Source organism: Hippopotamus amphibius, chromosome 15, assembly GCF_030028045.1.
Source record: "Hippopotamus amphibius kiboko isolate mHipAmp2 chromosome 15, mHipAmp2.hap2, whole genome shotgun sequence".
Taxonomy (NCBI): domain Eukaryota; kingdom Metazoa; phylum Chordata; class Mammalia; order Artiodactyla; family Hippopotamidae; genus Hippopotamus; species Hippopotamus amphibius.
In genome coordinates, this window is record NC_080200.1 from 49,733,376 (window position 1) to 49,750,666 (window position 17,291).

General features: G+C 32.1%; 1 pseudogene; it reads left to right on the forward strand.

Annotated features, from left to right (window-relative positions):
- Positions 1-17,291, forward strand: part of LOC130836437 (palmitoyltransferase ZDHHC4-like) — a 173,035-nt pseudogene that overhangs the window by 37,158 nt on the left and 118,586 nt on the right.

Genomic DNA, 17,291 nt, shown 5'->3' on the forward strand with positions numbered 1-17,291 from the left:
TTTAGATGTTATATCAAAAAAATCATTGCCAAACTGATGTTAAGGAGCTCATATCCAATGTTTTCTTCTAAGAGTTTTACAGTTTGGTGTCTTACATTGGTGTCTTTAATCCATTTTCAGTCAATTACTTTTTGTGTAGGTGTAAGCTAAGGGTCCATTTTCATTTTTTTGCATTTGGATATTCAATTTTCCCAACACCATTTGTTGAAGAGACTTTCCTTTCCCCATTGCATAATCTTGGCACCCTTGTCAAAGTTTGACCATGCATGCATAGGCTTATTACTGGGCTCTCAGTTTTGTTCCATTGGTCTATGTATCTGTTTAAATGCCAGTACCATGCTGTTCTGACCACTTTATAACAGAACTTTGTAATATAGTTTGAAATCAGGAAGTGTGATGACTCCAATATTGTTCTTCTTCCTCAGAATCTCTTTAGCTATTAGATGTCATTTGTGATTTTATACATATTTTAGAATAATTTATTCTATTTCTGTGAAAAATGCTGTTGGAATTTTGATTGAGATTGCATTGAATCTACAGGTGGTTTTTAATGATCCTGTTCTTCCAGAGACATTGGGAAGTCAATCCCTTAACTCCAAGTGATGGGTATTGAATCACCTAAGGCAGGGATCCCCAACCCCCAGGCCAGTCCACAGCCTGCTTAAAACTGGGCTGCACAGCAGGAGGTGAGCAACGAGCAAGTGAACAAAGCTTCATCTGCTACTCCCTATCACTCCCCATCACTCGCATTATGGCCTGAACCATCCCCCACCCACACCCCATCCATGGAAAAATTGTCTTCCACGAAACTGGTCCCTGGTGCCAAAAAATTTGGGGACCACTGACTTAAGGCAAGAGTATCAAAACCACCCTCCCTTTTTCAAATAATTGTAGTATGAGCAAGATATAATGTATTCTGGGGCACATGTCATAAATAGAGGCTTTCTTTGATAGTCTAGAAATGTTTTATTAATATAGTCTCAATTCCTGTTTCAGTTCTGGGTGTTATTGTGTAAGAACTTAGTCCTTGAAGCTCCTTAAGTTATTTTTTTATAGAGAAAGAAGGCACAATACTAAACTCAGCTTCATGGAACTGGATGGCATAGCAGAAGAAAGCAACAATACTAGGTTCTTGTTGACATCACTGACTTACTGAATTAAGCTGTCCTGGAGGTTCATTTTTCATGTGCTTCTTATAATTTGAGATAATAACTGTTCTAGATGTTAAAGCCATCTCCAGTGGGCTTGCTGTTATATGCCATCTAAAGAGCTCTAGGTAATACAAAGCAGTGGAATCAGAATTTAAGTTCTTATAGACACACCACAGGACTACTACTAAAGTTCTTACTTCAATAAGAAAAAGATGAAAAGAAGAGTGGAAGCATTTATCAAAGACAAGCTAAATCACATTCAATAAAAATATCTGTAATAATGCACACATCATGACAACATAACTGGGTGACTGAATTTGGGTACATTTAAATTTTGGTCTTTGATAATCCCTTATTTTCATTTTATTGAATAAATATATGGCTTTTTAAAAGCTCAAGACCTCATAATTTTTAGAGAGTAATAGAAAGCATCAATTGACTTATCAAGCTGCACTATAAAAGTAAATGTTGGGAAATATGTTAAATTATAATGGCAACTCATAAGTGGTATACATTGCTGCATATATCTTGATCTCAATATTTACCCATCCCCGAAGCACCTTTGATCAGCCTTATCTTATACTTTGATAACTTTTTAAAAAACTTGTCTGCCTTTTCCAAACCCTTCATTATGAGGCCATTTCATGATTTTTGTTTTTTTTAAGATGAGGAATGCAAATGTTTATTCACAGAATGCAAACATTTATTCAGCAAAATTATCCCAGCAACCCTCAATAACATTTTGAAAACAACCCTGTATTTTTCAAAATATGCTTGTAATAGATACTGCCAATACTCCCTCAAAGTGATAATTTTCTTCCCAGTTTTATCATTGTTTCTTTTTTTATCATTCTTTGGTAGCCTTCTGTTTAGTTACATTTTTAAACATATCTTTCAAAATACCATTCCTAACAAGTTTATATCAAATTCTTACTGAAGAAAGGTTAATTAAATAAAAGCTAAGTTGCTTTCATTTAATTAACCTTTCTTCAGTAAGAATTTTCATTCAAAATTCTTTGTTTCTATATGTTCTGCATTCTCTTCGTATGAAATGGAAAAGCTTTCTAGAAGTGTTTTTTGTTTGTTTGTTTTTTGAATATAGAGAGCTGAATTTTAGCCTGGGTAGAAGTTGAAAATTTGGATGCTATCAGTTATAGTCAAGGTCACACCAAAAATATATGTTAATTCTGGGCTACTCTGGTGAGAAGTACACTAGTTTGATATAAGAAAGAAGGACATAAGAACAACTCTTCTCTGGGCCCATCATCGATTGAAAACAACATGTTCCTGTCCATAAATGAGCCCACACAGACTATGCAAATGTAGACAGGGGGGCAAGACACCATAATCAGATGCAGTAGGTGGAAACAAATATGCTTGAAAAGTGTGAATTTATTTAAAATGACAGACAGCTCAAGAAGTTACACTTTTTAGAAAAGTGCATATTTTAAAAAATCACTTCAAGACAAACCAATTACCATATGCTGTGAGGTTTGAATTCATCCTAAAATGAAAATGTGTTAAAAACTGTCAATTACTTTTTTTCCCCCACTGGTGATGCTTTTGAGCATTTCCCTTGGATTCTGTCAATTAAGTGTTGGCTTATTTTCTGAACTAAGGTAAATTATAGTAGTCAAATAACATAGGCAGTATGGGAAAGAGAAATTAAACATCACACGCACAATGTTCTAGGTTCTAGTTCTGACAATTAATGCTTTTAAAGTGGAGAGTCATTTTAAAAACACAACCCATATTAATTTATTTTTAATAAGCCTGTAATGTGAGATGATGTATTAGGTTCTCCTTGCTGCTGTAACAAATTACTGTATACTTAATAGCTTAAAACAATAAAAAATAATTGTCTCAAAGTTCTATAGTTCAGAAGTCCAAAATGGATCTTACTGGGCTAAAATCAAGCTGTCAAGAGGGCTATGTTTATTCCGGATGCCCACAGGAAAAAATTATTTTTCTTGCCTTTTCCAGAGATTTTTGCCTTGCTTGGCTTGTGACTCTGAACTCTGCTTTCCTCTTGAAACTATCACACCTCTTTCTTGAAGCTGATCCTCTTACAATGACCCTTGTAATTAGACTCGGTCTACCCAGAAAAATCAGAAAAAACTCCTCATCTCATGGTTTTTAATTAAAGCACATCTGCAATGTCCCTTCTGCTTTGTAAGGTAATGTTTTCACAGGTTCCAGTGATAACAACCTGGGCATTTTTTTGTCTGCCACAGATGATGTTTGTGACACATCAAATGCTCTGAGTTCCCTCCTTTTCAATCCTAGAATATCATCTTTTCTCAGCTAAAATATTTCATCATTCCATGAATTCTAGATTTCACATTTATGAAAAAATATACAAAATTATTCAAATATTTTTACAAAAATTATGATGTTGCAACTGAGTAAATAAAATACATTTGAGAATGTTTAGAAATTTTGATACTGTTCACAGAATTTACACATTAAAAGAAAGATACTTATAGACAATCTGTGAGATCCTTAAAAATATTGCTAATGAAATAAACTCTCCCTAGCTTTAAAGAGTTATTGCTTAGGAAAGAGAGAATAATAATGGTGAGAAATTTTAGTTTTTCATACACGTATTGATTTTATGTTTTATTTTTTTCTTCTTCATATAAAATTGTAAAATTATAGGGAAAATTCAGCATCCACCTAAAGACAATCACTCCTAGTATCGTTTCTGAATTCTTTCATGTTCATGTAGCTTTGTGTTCTTTTTACATGCATTTTTTTTATTAACATTAGTCCAGTCATAGTATATATATTTAATTGTTAACCTGATTTTTTTCACACATTTTATAGGAAATACTTCAAACATTATGCACTTAAAAGTTACTTAAATCATGTGTAATTATCTTGCATTTATTAATCACTTAGGTTGTTTTTATTTTTCATTAATATATATGTAATGAACATACATATGCACTTTTTCTCATGAGAACACTTTTATGAAAGTAAAATTTTAAAGCATTTATAAAAGCTGCTTTTCTACTAGAGGTAATTAAATTTTATTGATAGAGGAACATAAGCCTGTATTTTAATCCACCTGAACATATTACAGATAAATTTCAGAGAATTAAATAACATAAGAAAAGCCATGTTAAGAGAGGCTGTTAACATTATATAAAGGCATACGTTTAAGATATTTTTAGTCTCATTTTTTCCTAAAATATGTCAAATGTATTTGAAATCTTTGATCAAATATCAAAAGAAATATGAAGCACATAATATATATCCAAAAAGAAAATAGAAATTAAATTTATTGATATCTTCTTTTTTAAAATATTGAGCAGCAAGGCTAATTAATTTGATATAACATACTCTAGTATTTTTTAATTAAAATTAGAAGTTTAAAAAACTTTTCTCACTATTCTATTGGTAACATTTTGCTACCTATATATATTTAAATAAGTAATAAAGTATCAGATAAATGTCAGTTATTCATATTTCACAGATTATTATCCTAAAACACTTGAAAATATATGTATTATGAAACGGAGAATGAGAAATAGCAAGACATATTGTTATTGGGGGAGAAAACACTTAAAGACACACTCTCTTTGTTGATTTTTAAGGAAAAGCCATTAATATTTGATTTCCACGGAAGAATAATTTCTATTGTGGAAAAAAGGAAGATATTTTATTTAACCACAGTTTTATTAATAAGCCAGACTTTACATAACACTGTTCTGCCATTTACTGGAATAAAGGTCTGATATGCTCTTTAAGTCCAAACCATAAAAAGCATGCAGTTACTTAGAGATGATTTCACTCAGCAACACAATGAACCTGGAAAGCAGGAAGGGGAACAAAACCATGCAGAAATGACATTTCAGCCTTTACACATTGTTAATACTGACGTCAATACCAAGATTTTTACTCTCAGACAAGGACGGGCATATTGAGTTATAGAGCATGTGGCAAAGTTGGCCTTTAGTATGTCATTTATTTGAATGTCAGTAGATCTCTAGCATATGTGTAATTAATGTTACTCTTTTTAAAAAAAAATGATTAAATTTAATTTTGGATTGATAGTTCCTGCTGCAAGGCTTAAAGATAGCACAACAGTAAACATACACACACATACACACACACACACACACACACACACACAAATCACCAAAGCATCAGCATGAGCACTGTCATTCATACCAGCAAATATCACATCAAAATAAAGATGATAAGGTGCAAAACTCATGTGGTTTTCTTAGGAACACAACTGACCATCCAGAGAACTATCCATAAACTCATAGTGATTCAACATGATCCCTCTTCAAAAACCAGATTTATTTGAACTAGGGTTGGAAACTTTCCTGGAAGACAGTTTAAAAGGTTGGCTAGAGAAATTGCTATAAAAGAAATAGGATTGCATGGAGTCTCTTGAATATTTAAATTGAAAATAAAAATTAAAGATCTCTATCAATATTACAAATAACAGTATTTCCCATTTCAACATTAAAGTCCTACTTTTCTGTGTCTTAGTTGTACAGATTTTACTGGCCTCATTTACAGAGATAAATGGTAAAATATCCAGGACAGTATAAATTATAAAGATATGCTATTGAGTAAGTCAGAAGCTGATTGTTGAAAAGATGAATATTTTATACAAAACTTTAGTCCATCATTGGAAAAAAAGATTGAAGTTGCAAATAAGAAAATATTAGAAAAAATAAAGTCTTTTTAAACAGCCTAATGTATCATGAAACATTAGACAAGTCTTCATCAATATCAGTATTGAATCAAAGGTCATAGTGGTTGAAATTAATAGGAGCATAAAATGGACATAAAGATAAGATCTATAGATAGACTATATTCCCTTTTTATTGCAGAATAATTTTAGGGTGCAAAAACCAGGGTCGCTCTATCCTAAAGATTTGTTGAGAAGTTATGGATAATGTTTTTGTTCATAGGTATTTCACTCACACAGTCCATCAAAATATGTATATTTTGGAACCTGTTTATCATTCTGTTAAAATATTTACTTTTGTATAGTACTTTAAAGTATGTTGGTAAAGCTGGGTGGATTTCTTAAAATTGTAATTATATTTTTTTCTGAGAATGGTGGACACTTAGTGACATTTTTGAACTTCTACTTAGTAGAAGTGTTTGCATAACAGTAAGAAAGACCAACTGGCATTATTCATAATGAAAACTGAGTTTTTGTTCTTTTCCACAGTGTGATGGATAAATGCTCTGAAACTGAGTATCCTATGTGCTGCTAGATTTGATGTTGCTCTCTAGGTACTTGGAGGGCAGAGCAACTTAATGTACATTTAACCTAAAAAATAATATAAAATGACTTAATAGCTATACTGTGTATATTCTTGTAATTTTAAGCATGATTCTTTAATTAAAAGTAGCTGTGTAGAACAGACAATACTGAAAAGCGTGAATAGGCCAATGTGATAAAATATAGGTCATCAATTAAGTTATATTTATAACCAACTTCACTTGATTGAATCATTAAATAAATTAGATGTTACTTTTGAAGACAATATCATTAGCTGCAAATTTAAAAGATGGAACATAATTTTTCAATTCAGGAGAAGTATAATGACTAATTTCTAAGTTCGATCTAAGTATAATTTGGGCATTTTTGAATGCATAATAAAGATTTCAGTTGATCTGAACAACACAGAGTAGATTACTGTTATAGTGAAAACATATCACAAATCATAGCAATTAAAGCCACCCTGAGAGATTCTTTTGTGTGTCCCCTTAATCCAGTTCAAGTCCTAAAACTAGATTATTATAGAAAAATTCATTATGTTTTGACATCCAGAGAAGGGAGTTTCACCAAATATAGTTCTTATGAGTATAATACTTTTACATTCATTGAATTCATTCCTGTTGCTTGCATTTGAACATTTTTAACATTTAGCTCTATTGACAGTGCAGTTACATATGCTATGAAAATCCTTGTTTCACATTTCCCATGAATATATTCTTAAAAGTTAGATATAAATGTACTACATAGAACCTCCACTTTGATATTATATCAGTGAGGTATAGTATAAAATGTGTTATCTAAAATCATATACTTTAAGCCTACTCTTGCCTAGGTTTCTCTAAGATGTTGGAGAAGCCTCTCCTGATTGAGAAATCAATAACCAGTTTTTCCTTATTAACAAGCAAATAATATAAATTGGTGAAATTTGTGTGCAAGCAAACAGGGAATAATTTGTAACTGTTCCAAGCCAATTATGACTTTTTTTATTCCTTTGTGCCAATGACGGGTCTAGCTATGAATTATTTTTTTTCCTCCTTCCCCCTTCCTCTCCACTTTGGGGGGCTCTCTAGCCAGGATATAAACCCTGGATCTATGATAAGTATCTCAGAATCATAGAGTGAAAGCTTAGAAATAAGGTTAATTTCCCAAGCATAAGCAAAGAAGGGGAGAAAAAGGCCTGCATCCAAGAACAGCAACCACAGACCCTTTGATTACTGACTACTAATTAGGGAATAACAAAATCCAAAGCTCGTGACTGTTCTTTTAGAATATGGTAAATTTTCTTAGGGCTTAAGCTAATTTTAGTCACAGTTTCTGTTATTGCAGCCAAAAATATTCCTTTCTCATACAACTTTTATTTATTTGTCTTGATCTTTCATTTCTCTTGTAACACAGTCAGCTTAATTTTGAGTTGCGTAAACCTGAAAAAGGATTACCTCGTTTTTATTTTCTTCAGTCATTCTTAATTAATGTACATTATATGAAAAGTAGAAGATAGTGAGTTAGAAAATAAAATAGTGTTCATGCAAATATTTTATTATATATCATTCATCTCATTTTCTAATGTACACATATATATATAAATGCCAGAAATAAGTGATTTTCAATGATGACTGTATGTATATGTATGACTATATGCATGCAACTATATATATATATACACATATATATAGTTGTGTGCTAAGACATAGTTTTGTTACCAATTTTTTAAATAATTTTACTTTTTAGAGCAGTTTTAGGTTCACAGCAAAATAGAGCACAAGGTGCAGAGATTTCCCATATAATCCCTGTCCTCACACATGCGTAGCCCCCTCAAATAATGACACCCTACACTACAGTGGCAAATTTATTACAATTGGTGGACATATATTGATGATTATACTACATGATTGTCACTCATACATGGGCTCATTCTAATGTATTGTACAATCTATGGATTTGGAAAAATGTATAATGAGGTGTATATGTCATTATAGTATCAGTCAGAATAGGTTGCCCTAAAAATTCTCTGTGCTCTGCCTATTCATTCCTCCTTCCCTTCCCTGGAACCACTGTTTTTGTTGTTGTTGTTGTTTGTTTGTTTTGTTTTGTTTTTTGTTTTTAACTTTTTATTTTATATTGGAGTATAGCTGATTAACAATGTTGTGATAGTTTCAGGTGCACAGTAAAGTGACTTAGTCATACATATACATGTATCCAAGCTCCCCTCCCATCCAGGCTGCCACATAACATTGAGCAGAGTATAGTAGGTCCTTGTTTTTTTGTTGTTTTGTTTTGTTTTTTATTTTCCCATAGTTTTTCATTTCCCAGAATGTCATATAGTTGGAATCATTCAGTATGTAGCCTTTTCAAATTGGCTTCTTTCACTCAGTACTACACATTTAAACTTCCTCTATGTTCTTTCATGACTTGATAGCTTGTTTCTTTTTAGAGCTGAATAGCATTTCATGGTTCAGATATACCACAGTTTATTTTTTCATTCACCAACTGAAGGACACCTTGGTTGCTTCCAAGTTTTGGCAATTAGGAACAAAGCTGTTATAAACATTCTTGTACAGATTTTTGTGTGGATATAAATTTTCAATTCATTTCTATAATTACTAGGGTGTGTGATGGTTAGGTCATATCATAACAGTATGCTTACTTTTTAAGAAACTTCCAGACTGTCTTTCATAGTGGTTGTACCATTTTGCATTCCCATTAGCAATGAATGAGAATTCCTGTTGCTCCACATCCTTGTCAGCATCTGGTGTCAGTTTTGGATTTTGTCCATTGTAAAGAGTATTGTGATCTCTCATTGCTGTTTCAACTGACCATTCTCTAATTATGTATGATGCGGAACATCTTATATGCTCATTTCCATCTGTTTATCTTCTTTGGTGACTTGTCAGGCCTTTTGCCCATTTTGAATTATTTGATTCACTTATTTTTAAATTTTAAGAGTTCTTTGTATACTTTAGGTAACCATCCTTATCAGATAAATCTTTTGCAAACATTTTTCTCCCAGTCTGTTGGTTTTCTTCTCATTCTCTTGACACTGTCTTTTGAACGATAAAAGTTTCTTTTTGTTTCAGTGAAGTGTAGGTATCAATTATTTCTTGCATGGCTATGCCTTTGGTGTATCTCAAAAGTCATTAACAAACCCAAGGTCCTCTAGGTTTTCTTGTGTGTTATATTCTATAAGATTTATAGTTTTGCACTTTATATCAATCCATTTTGAATTAATCATTGTGAAGATGTAAGGTCTGTGTCTACATTTATTTTTTTGAAGGGGGCTTTTCTTTTTCTTTATTTTTTTTTCCATGTGGATGTTCAGTCTAGCACAATTTGATAAAAAATACTCTCTCTTCTCCATTGTATTGTCTTTACTTCTTTGTCAAAAGTTCAGTTGGCTATGTTTATGTGAGTCTATTTCTGGGTTGTATTAACCTAATTTTTTAATTAATTTCTATAATTTGCCTAATATTTCTAAAATTGTGAGACCTTTTTTTAATTTTCATTTTATAAATTATAGTATCACAATATAATTTGTATGAAACATTTATTGCATCTAGGAGTAAAATGCAATTTTATAGTATAAATTCCCCACATTCATTTTTGAAGTTTTATTTTTTAAACTTATACAAAATGCATAGTTCTTTTACTTACTTCTATCGCTAAACATTTACCGTTACGTATTCAAAATACCATTAATATCACTTTTCCTTGGCAAGAATAACATAACTAATGTATTGATTAAATATTAACTCTATTCCAAATTTATCATTTAGGATAACATTCTAAAGGAAATTAGATATATGAAGAATTTTTATAAAGAATTGTCCATATGCTCATTTTTCCTAAAAAACAAATAACCCCCCCCACCAAAATCCTTGTGTGCTAAGAATAAAATGATACATTTTTTATTATAACAAAGAAGAACTAGGACAGATGTAATGACACTGTAAAAAAGTCTGCTTAGGAAATGAATTTTCAGACTAATCACACTTTTTAAATTTTCTTCTAATTTTTAACTCATTGGTATATGAGTGGGTTTACAAAAAAAACAAACAAATATGACTTTTTTGTGCCTTTCATTAAAAAATTGTAACCTCTTTTTAGCAAATATGGCAAAATGTCTTTTTAAAATTATGATGATGATTGATACTGATAATTTTATAGTTACTGAAATAGACAGCAAGATTAGCTTGACCATTGACAAGAAGTTTATAATGCTTTCTGAAGCTTAGTTTCTTGTTGGATAAAATGTGTTTTGTAATAACTGCCATGTAGGTTTGGTATAAATAAAAATTATAAAAAAATATATAGTATATTAAAATATCTTGGGCTTCCCTGATGGTACAGTGGTTAGGAATCTGCCTGCCAATGCAGGGGACATGGGTTCGAGCCCTGGTCCAGGAAGATCCCACATGCCACAGAGCAACTAAGCCCATGTGCCACAAATACTAAGCCTGTGCTCTAGAGCCCATGAGGCACAACTGTTGAGCCCATGTGCCACAACTACTGTAGCCCATGTGCCTAGAGCCTGTGCTCTGTGACAAGAGAAGCCACTGCAATGAGAAACCTGCACACCACAACGAAGAGTAGCCCCCGCTCTCCACAACTAGAGAAAGGCCATGCACAGAAATGAAGACCCAACACAGCCAATAAATTAAAAAAAGAAAAAACAAAATCTTTATTTTTTTTTTACATTTCCTGTTGATTGTCTTCAATGTATGCTTCACTGAATCAATTGAAATATGACTTAAGGCTATGCTATCAATTAGAGTTTTATTTATCTAGGTAGCTAGCTTCTTGCTACCTGGATTTATATTTGTTACAAGGATTTAATCTTATGTATGCCAGAGCTGGCTAAGCATTTCTGGTTAAGCAGTCTCTGGATGGCTCTTTTTTTCCGCATCTGATGCTAGAGTTGAGGTCTAAGGAAAAGCAGGGAAGGGGGAAGGTGGATGTAAGATAAGGGAGAACAAAAACAACCTGGAATCCACAGCACAAGCTGAAGCTTGCGATGATGGACTGAAAACGATGTCAAGGGATTGAAAACTATGTCAGTTTTGTAGCTTCTAATGTTGTTGGTATAAGTATACTGCGGAAGCTGGGCACTTCATAACACATTCATTTAGCATATAGGTAGAAAACTTTCAAGGAGGAACCACAGGAAAGTGAGGTACTTGTTGGATCAGATCCTGCCTCTTGCCAGTGATGTGAGCAATTATATCTTCACCAAAATGTGAAAGCTTAAAAATTGCTGCTTCACCTCTGCTCTCCAAAACAAGAATCTCTCTTGTGACCCATCCTAACTAGAAATACACAGGAAAGGGAATTATCTCAGAAATGTAGTCCAACATAGCCAAGTTAGCACATTGAAGGCACATGAGTGCCCCGACTAGGCACTTATACACATGTCCTTAAAACATACTTTATGAACACATAGAAAAGATAATAAATCACGCTTCTACCAACATCATGCAACTATCCCAGTTAACTGAAAACACAGTGACTCTTTTCCTAGAAGAGTCTGCTAGCCTTCTTTTTGGCTTTGGGTGATGTTCACTCTTTCTCTAGCTGATTTACACTCTCATTTGATATTATGCAATTTAACAAGATACAAAGCTAATTGCAATTAATACATCTCATGTTAGATGAAAAGGGATGAGAAAAGAGAAGAAAAAAATGTTTAACTAACATATATACAAAAATGTTCACATCAGAATAAGGATAAACTAGTCATAACTAGTATGTGCATTTATACAGCTGGTAACATGAATGTAGCTCATATATATAGAGCAAACCTATTAAGGTGGTTTTTTAAAAGTTATTTCCATAAAATTAATTTGCACATATTTAATGTATACAATTTGATGATTTTCAACATTTGTATACACCCATGATAATATTACCACAGTCAAGGTAATAAACATATCTACACCTCCAAAAATTTCCTTTTCAACTTGTAATATATGTTAAAATTGTTGAAAAAATGTTAACCAGAATGAGATGTGTGGTTGTTTTAAATTTTGAGTATCATAGTATATGTCTATTTTTAGTACTTTATTTTCAGCTCTGAATAATTTTCCAAAAAATATTGATTTATATAAAATAAGCAATTACTGAAAATTGATTCTTCAACTAAATAGGAAATTTTCACAAGATTATACCTTATTATAAGTTGGCAATGTTTTTGTTAAAGACTCTATTTTTTGACCAAAATCAATGAAAAATAAATATTTATTCATGATGTATTTACTTCATTGCAAATCAGATTGCAATATAACTATTCCAATGATGTCAGCATTCTTACATTTAAGAAAATTAAATTATCTAAATTAATCCATATTATGACAATAATTATCCAGGTTATAAAAATTAAGTAACAGCTATAAATAGCAACAGTAGCACCTAAGCATAGTCATGATACTGTTGTGTCCAACAAACCTAGGGAAAAGGAGAAAGATTTTTCCTATTTCCCCATGTCAGTCACATATCTGGGAGAGGACTCTGGTTTGGTTCATGCTCCATGCTCACTTTGGAACAATTTTTGTGGTGAGAAGAAGTATGATGGTCAGGTCTGAGCCCTGTGCATTTGTGAGGACAAGATGACAGTATTTTTACTGGCTGGAGAAAATTTCTCAAAAACGTATTGCTGAGTTTGGGCTGTGGCTCACATAAAAAAATAGATGCATACTGAATGCGCATCTAGGGTAAAGAGGTTTTTAAATTTTTATTATTTATGTTCTGGTTCATATTATTTCCCAGAAAATATCCTTAATATTCTGAATTCCTTTAGGTGAGATCTTCGTATAACTAAGCAACATTAAAAAGCTAAAATCAATAGATGAACAATGACAAAAATCATCCAAAATAACATTGAAAGAATATATTTCTAGCTGTATTTTTTTTCTGTAAATTGTTCTAAGCCACAATTTCTTCTCTGCCTATTTTTATATGTATACACCATTATGCTGTAAGAAACTAAAATACTTTAAAAAGACTATTTCATTTCTGTATTATGACAAAAATCCAAGAAAGCTCACACATTGCCCTCTCATGAAATTTGCTTCTCAGGCAATATTTTAAGATTTGCACTTTTTTTTTTTTTGACATGCTTACAGCAATCATTTAGTTTGAATATCTGTATCAAATAACAGGAGATACTATAAAGCAGATTGTATTTTTTCACACTTTGGCTACATGTATGTATGAATATCTTACTTCTTCCTAAAATAAATCCAATCCTTTGCCAGGATAGTTAAAATTCTGTAGTGTATCACTGCTTCATGGCAATGAAGTTCATTTCTAGATTAACTACTGCACTTAAAACACTAAAAAAGCATGAAGAATTTAATGCAACCTTAAATTTTGAACATATTTTTATAAATGTACATGGTTGAGAGCACATTGCAGTTAAGTGCTTACAACACATCTCTCATTATTTTAAAGACATTAGAATGTACTTAGATTAATGGATTATATTGTTTTACACATAAGCCTTTTAAATTAGGGAGAATAAACTAAACTTAGTCCTTTTAAAGGTCTTCTAAAGTTACCTCTATCGCTAATTATTGTTGAAGCATCATTATAAACCTCCCTGCCACCTCTTATATATCTCACTTAGGGAGACACTGTAAGAAGTGATCCATAAAAGCAGATTTAAAAGTGGTGTCAACAATAGTGTATAAACTACTGTAGTCATATTTGCACAGTAAAGGCATCAAAATAAACCAGATGGTCTCTTTTCCCATCTTGAAGGTTAAACTGAGTGCATATTTACTTTCTCTTCATTATAACCTTCATTGTTCAGCGCAACTTTTAACCAAAAGACAGCGCATAATTCACATATAATTTTTCAGGTCAATGTATAAATTGAAAAAAAAAAAACCTAGCATAGTATTTAGATAACAAATATGGCTAGGCATTGCCATAGCCTAGACATATTTTCACTGTCTTTCTCAAAATTATAGATTATTTTTTAATTTAGTTGATATGGAAGTTATGTATACCTTCTTTCCTTAGCTATATTGAGAGCTCCTTTTGCGCAGAGAATCTTTTATCATTTGCTTCAGAGCATTACATATCCTCTTTGAGCATCATTTGTAAAACACAGAGGAGAATACTTAAAAAACACAGTGTTTCCTTGAGAACAAATATGGTGATACTTGTTAACCAAGCGTAGTCAATCATACCAACTTTTAAAAGTAGGAAATTTAAAACTGAACACATCAACCAACAAATGGGATTAATTATCAGTACTCCTTACTTACCCTTGACTAAAGAATAAAGGATTTGTCAGCTATAGAATGCCAAATATTAGAAATCTTTATGAAGCCTAGTAGTGTTCTTATGATGTACTTCTCTTATCAATATCAGTAATATGAATGAAATAACTGGTAATTACTAAACCATCCCATGATTTACCCACAATGTAATGTGTCTGTTTTCTTGATTTTATAGATCAGGAAGCAGGGATTGAGAAGGCTTATAATTTGCCTCAAATCACTAATCCTTCTACACACTATCATATTTAAAGGATAATGTCAAGTATTAAATATCAAAATGTTTTAATAGACATTAAACAAATTTGACAATACAATTAGACAGTATATATGCAAGATGTCTGAAACAGTGTAGGAAGCAAAAAAAGGCAACCCAGTCCATTCACAGAAGGTGACACTTATGTTCACTCTCATCTATAATGTTTAAGGTTCCTGCAGGGGTAGAAGTCATACTAGGAGAGAAGGAACTGCTGAGAAAAGGATAGACTGTGAGTCCTACTCAAAACCTTGTTCTGTAAATTATGACAAGTGTGCTTGCGTGTGTATGTGTGTGTGTGTGTGTGTGTGTGTATCTTGGGGAGGAGGTGTATTCTCATGCACTATATTTATTGAAAGGAATCCCAACACAATTAGCCAAAGCTGTTTGTATTAAAACTCTTTCAATTGTCCTTTCCCCTATTGAGTTTAAGATGGTGGAGATCAAAAGAATGCTAGTTGAAGCTTCTGTTCAACAAAAATTAAAACTAAAAAAAAAAAAAAATCAGTGAGTGAAAAAGTGATTAATTAATGTAAAGCAGGATATTTAGGAGGCTTTTCAGAGATATATGTACTGTCTATACTGGTGAGGTTATTCCAGAGATTGTCTGTAGATTCACAGTCAGGAGAAGTCTCTGTAGCCTGCTAACACTAGCACCAAGCAAACTTGTTTTGATTTTGTTCCATTTCAATTAAAAAATATTTTAACCCAGTCTTCTGGGTTCATGCTTATTTCCGAGGACTAAAGTTTTAAAGCTAGTATCAATTGTATTTTCTATTATATAAAGGAAAAATGGGTCCCAGAAAAGCTTGACTAAGATCAGTTGGAGAATCTTCCCACTTCATGGATTTACAAGCTGAGCACTTACTGCCCATGATACAATATCCGAATCAGGCCCCCATGTTGTCATATGTGAGTTTAAAACCTATCCCCAAGTATCAATCCTAATAGACACCACATTCAGTTATTTAATGTTGGTTGTTATCCATGCTGTACTTTTAACATATATGGCAGACTCTTTCACAAAAAAAATTTACATATATAAATATGGTCTCAAGTGATGCACCTACCTCAGTGTAAAAAATATCTTACCTGTTCCCTAAATTTCAGGAAGAATGTTAATAAAGCACATATAGGTGTTGACTTTGGAGTCAGGTGAGTCTGAATAAAGTTCTAAAATCTGTAATTAACTTTGGGTAAGTTCTTCACCATTTCTTAGCCTCAGTTGCATTTGTTGTAAATACCATATTATGAGCTTTATTTAGGGAGCTATTTGTATTTCCTCTGATCAGATTACACTAATATGTTTTTAGTTTTGGTTAACATAATTTATTCTAAGGCTATAAGGTATGTACAAGGGATAGTGAGGTTGGAGAGGAATCTAGAAGTTTTGCCACATAATAGAGAATTGAAGTGCTTACAACAAAGAGGAAATTTAGTGGTTTATGATGAATGGGTTCAAACAGTGGAAGCATTTTCAAGTATTTTCTGTAAAAATGTCATGGAGTTTTATGATGTAATGAAAAAGATAAAATTGATTTCTCTATAATTTATTAAACAATAAATCTAACACTATTAAATTAAACTATTTAATGCAACTTGAATTTAATACAACAACTTAATAAAACTCCTATGCAGAATGGCATTTTAGCCATCACTTGTTGAAAAAAAAAAAAGATGAGTGAATGAGATTTCCCACATAATGAGATGGAAAAATGTGTCACTTTAAATAGAAAGCTTGTAAACTCAGAGGAAAGGATTTTCAAGTTTATAACTATAAGCTGTTTTTAAAAATTCTAGAAGTATTATATGTTTTCCAGAGCAAATTTCTAATCCTAGAGGTTTAAAGCAGGCTATTCTAGGAATAAACATATGCCAATCATGAAAAAATACGAGACAAGTATTAATATTCATAACTCTAAATATAAAGATATAAAAGGATTGATATAAATATTTTCAAATGAAAAATGGGCATTGTTTTTATGGTCTAAATAATACTGTTGCTCAATATGGGTTATTAATTAAATAAATTAAATCCCATAAATGTTATTTTTAAAACTAAGTTGAAAAGAAAACCTACAAAGAAATAGAAAATTATTCAAAGAAGAGTATTGTGGCCTGAACTTGTGGCTTCCCTTTTGTTGAACCTCTAACTCCCAGTGTCCCTTTTTTTGAAAATATGGTCTTTAGGAGGTAATCAAGGGTAAATGAACTCTTAAGGGTGGGGCCCTAACCTGACAGGACTGTGGATTTATAAGAGGAAAAGAGAGACACAGTGAGAAGGGGGCTATGTGCAGGCTTCACCAAAACCAAATCCTGCTGTGAGAATCAACTGTTGTTTAAGTCACACAGTCTAT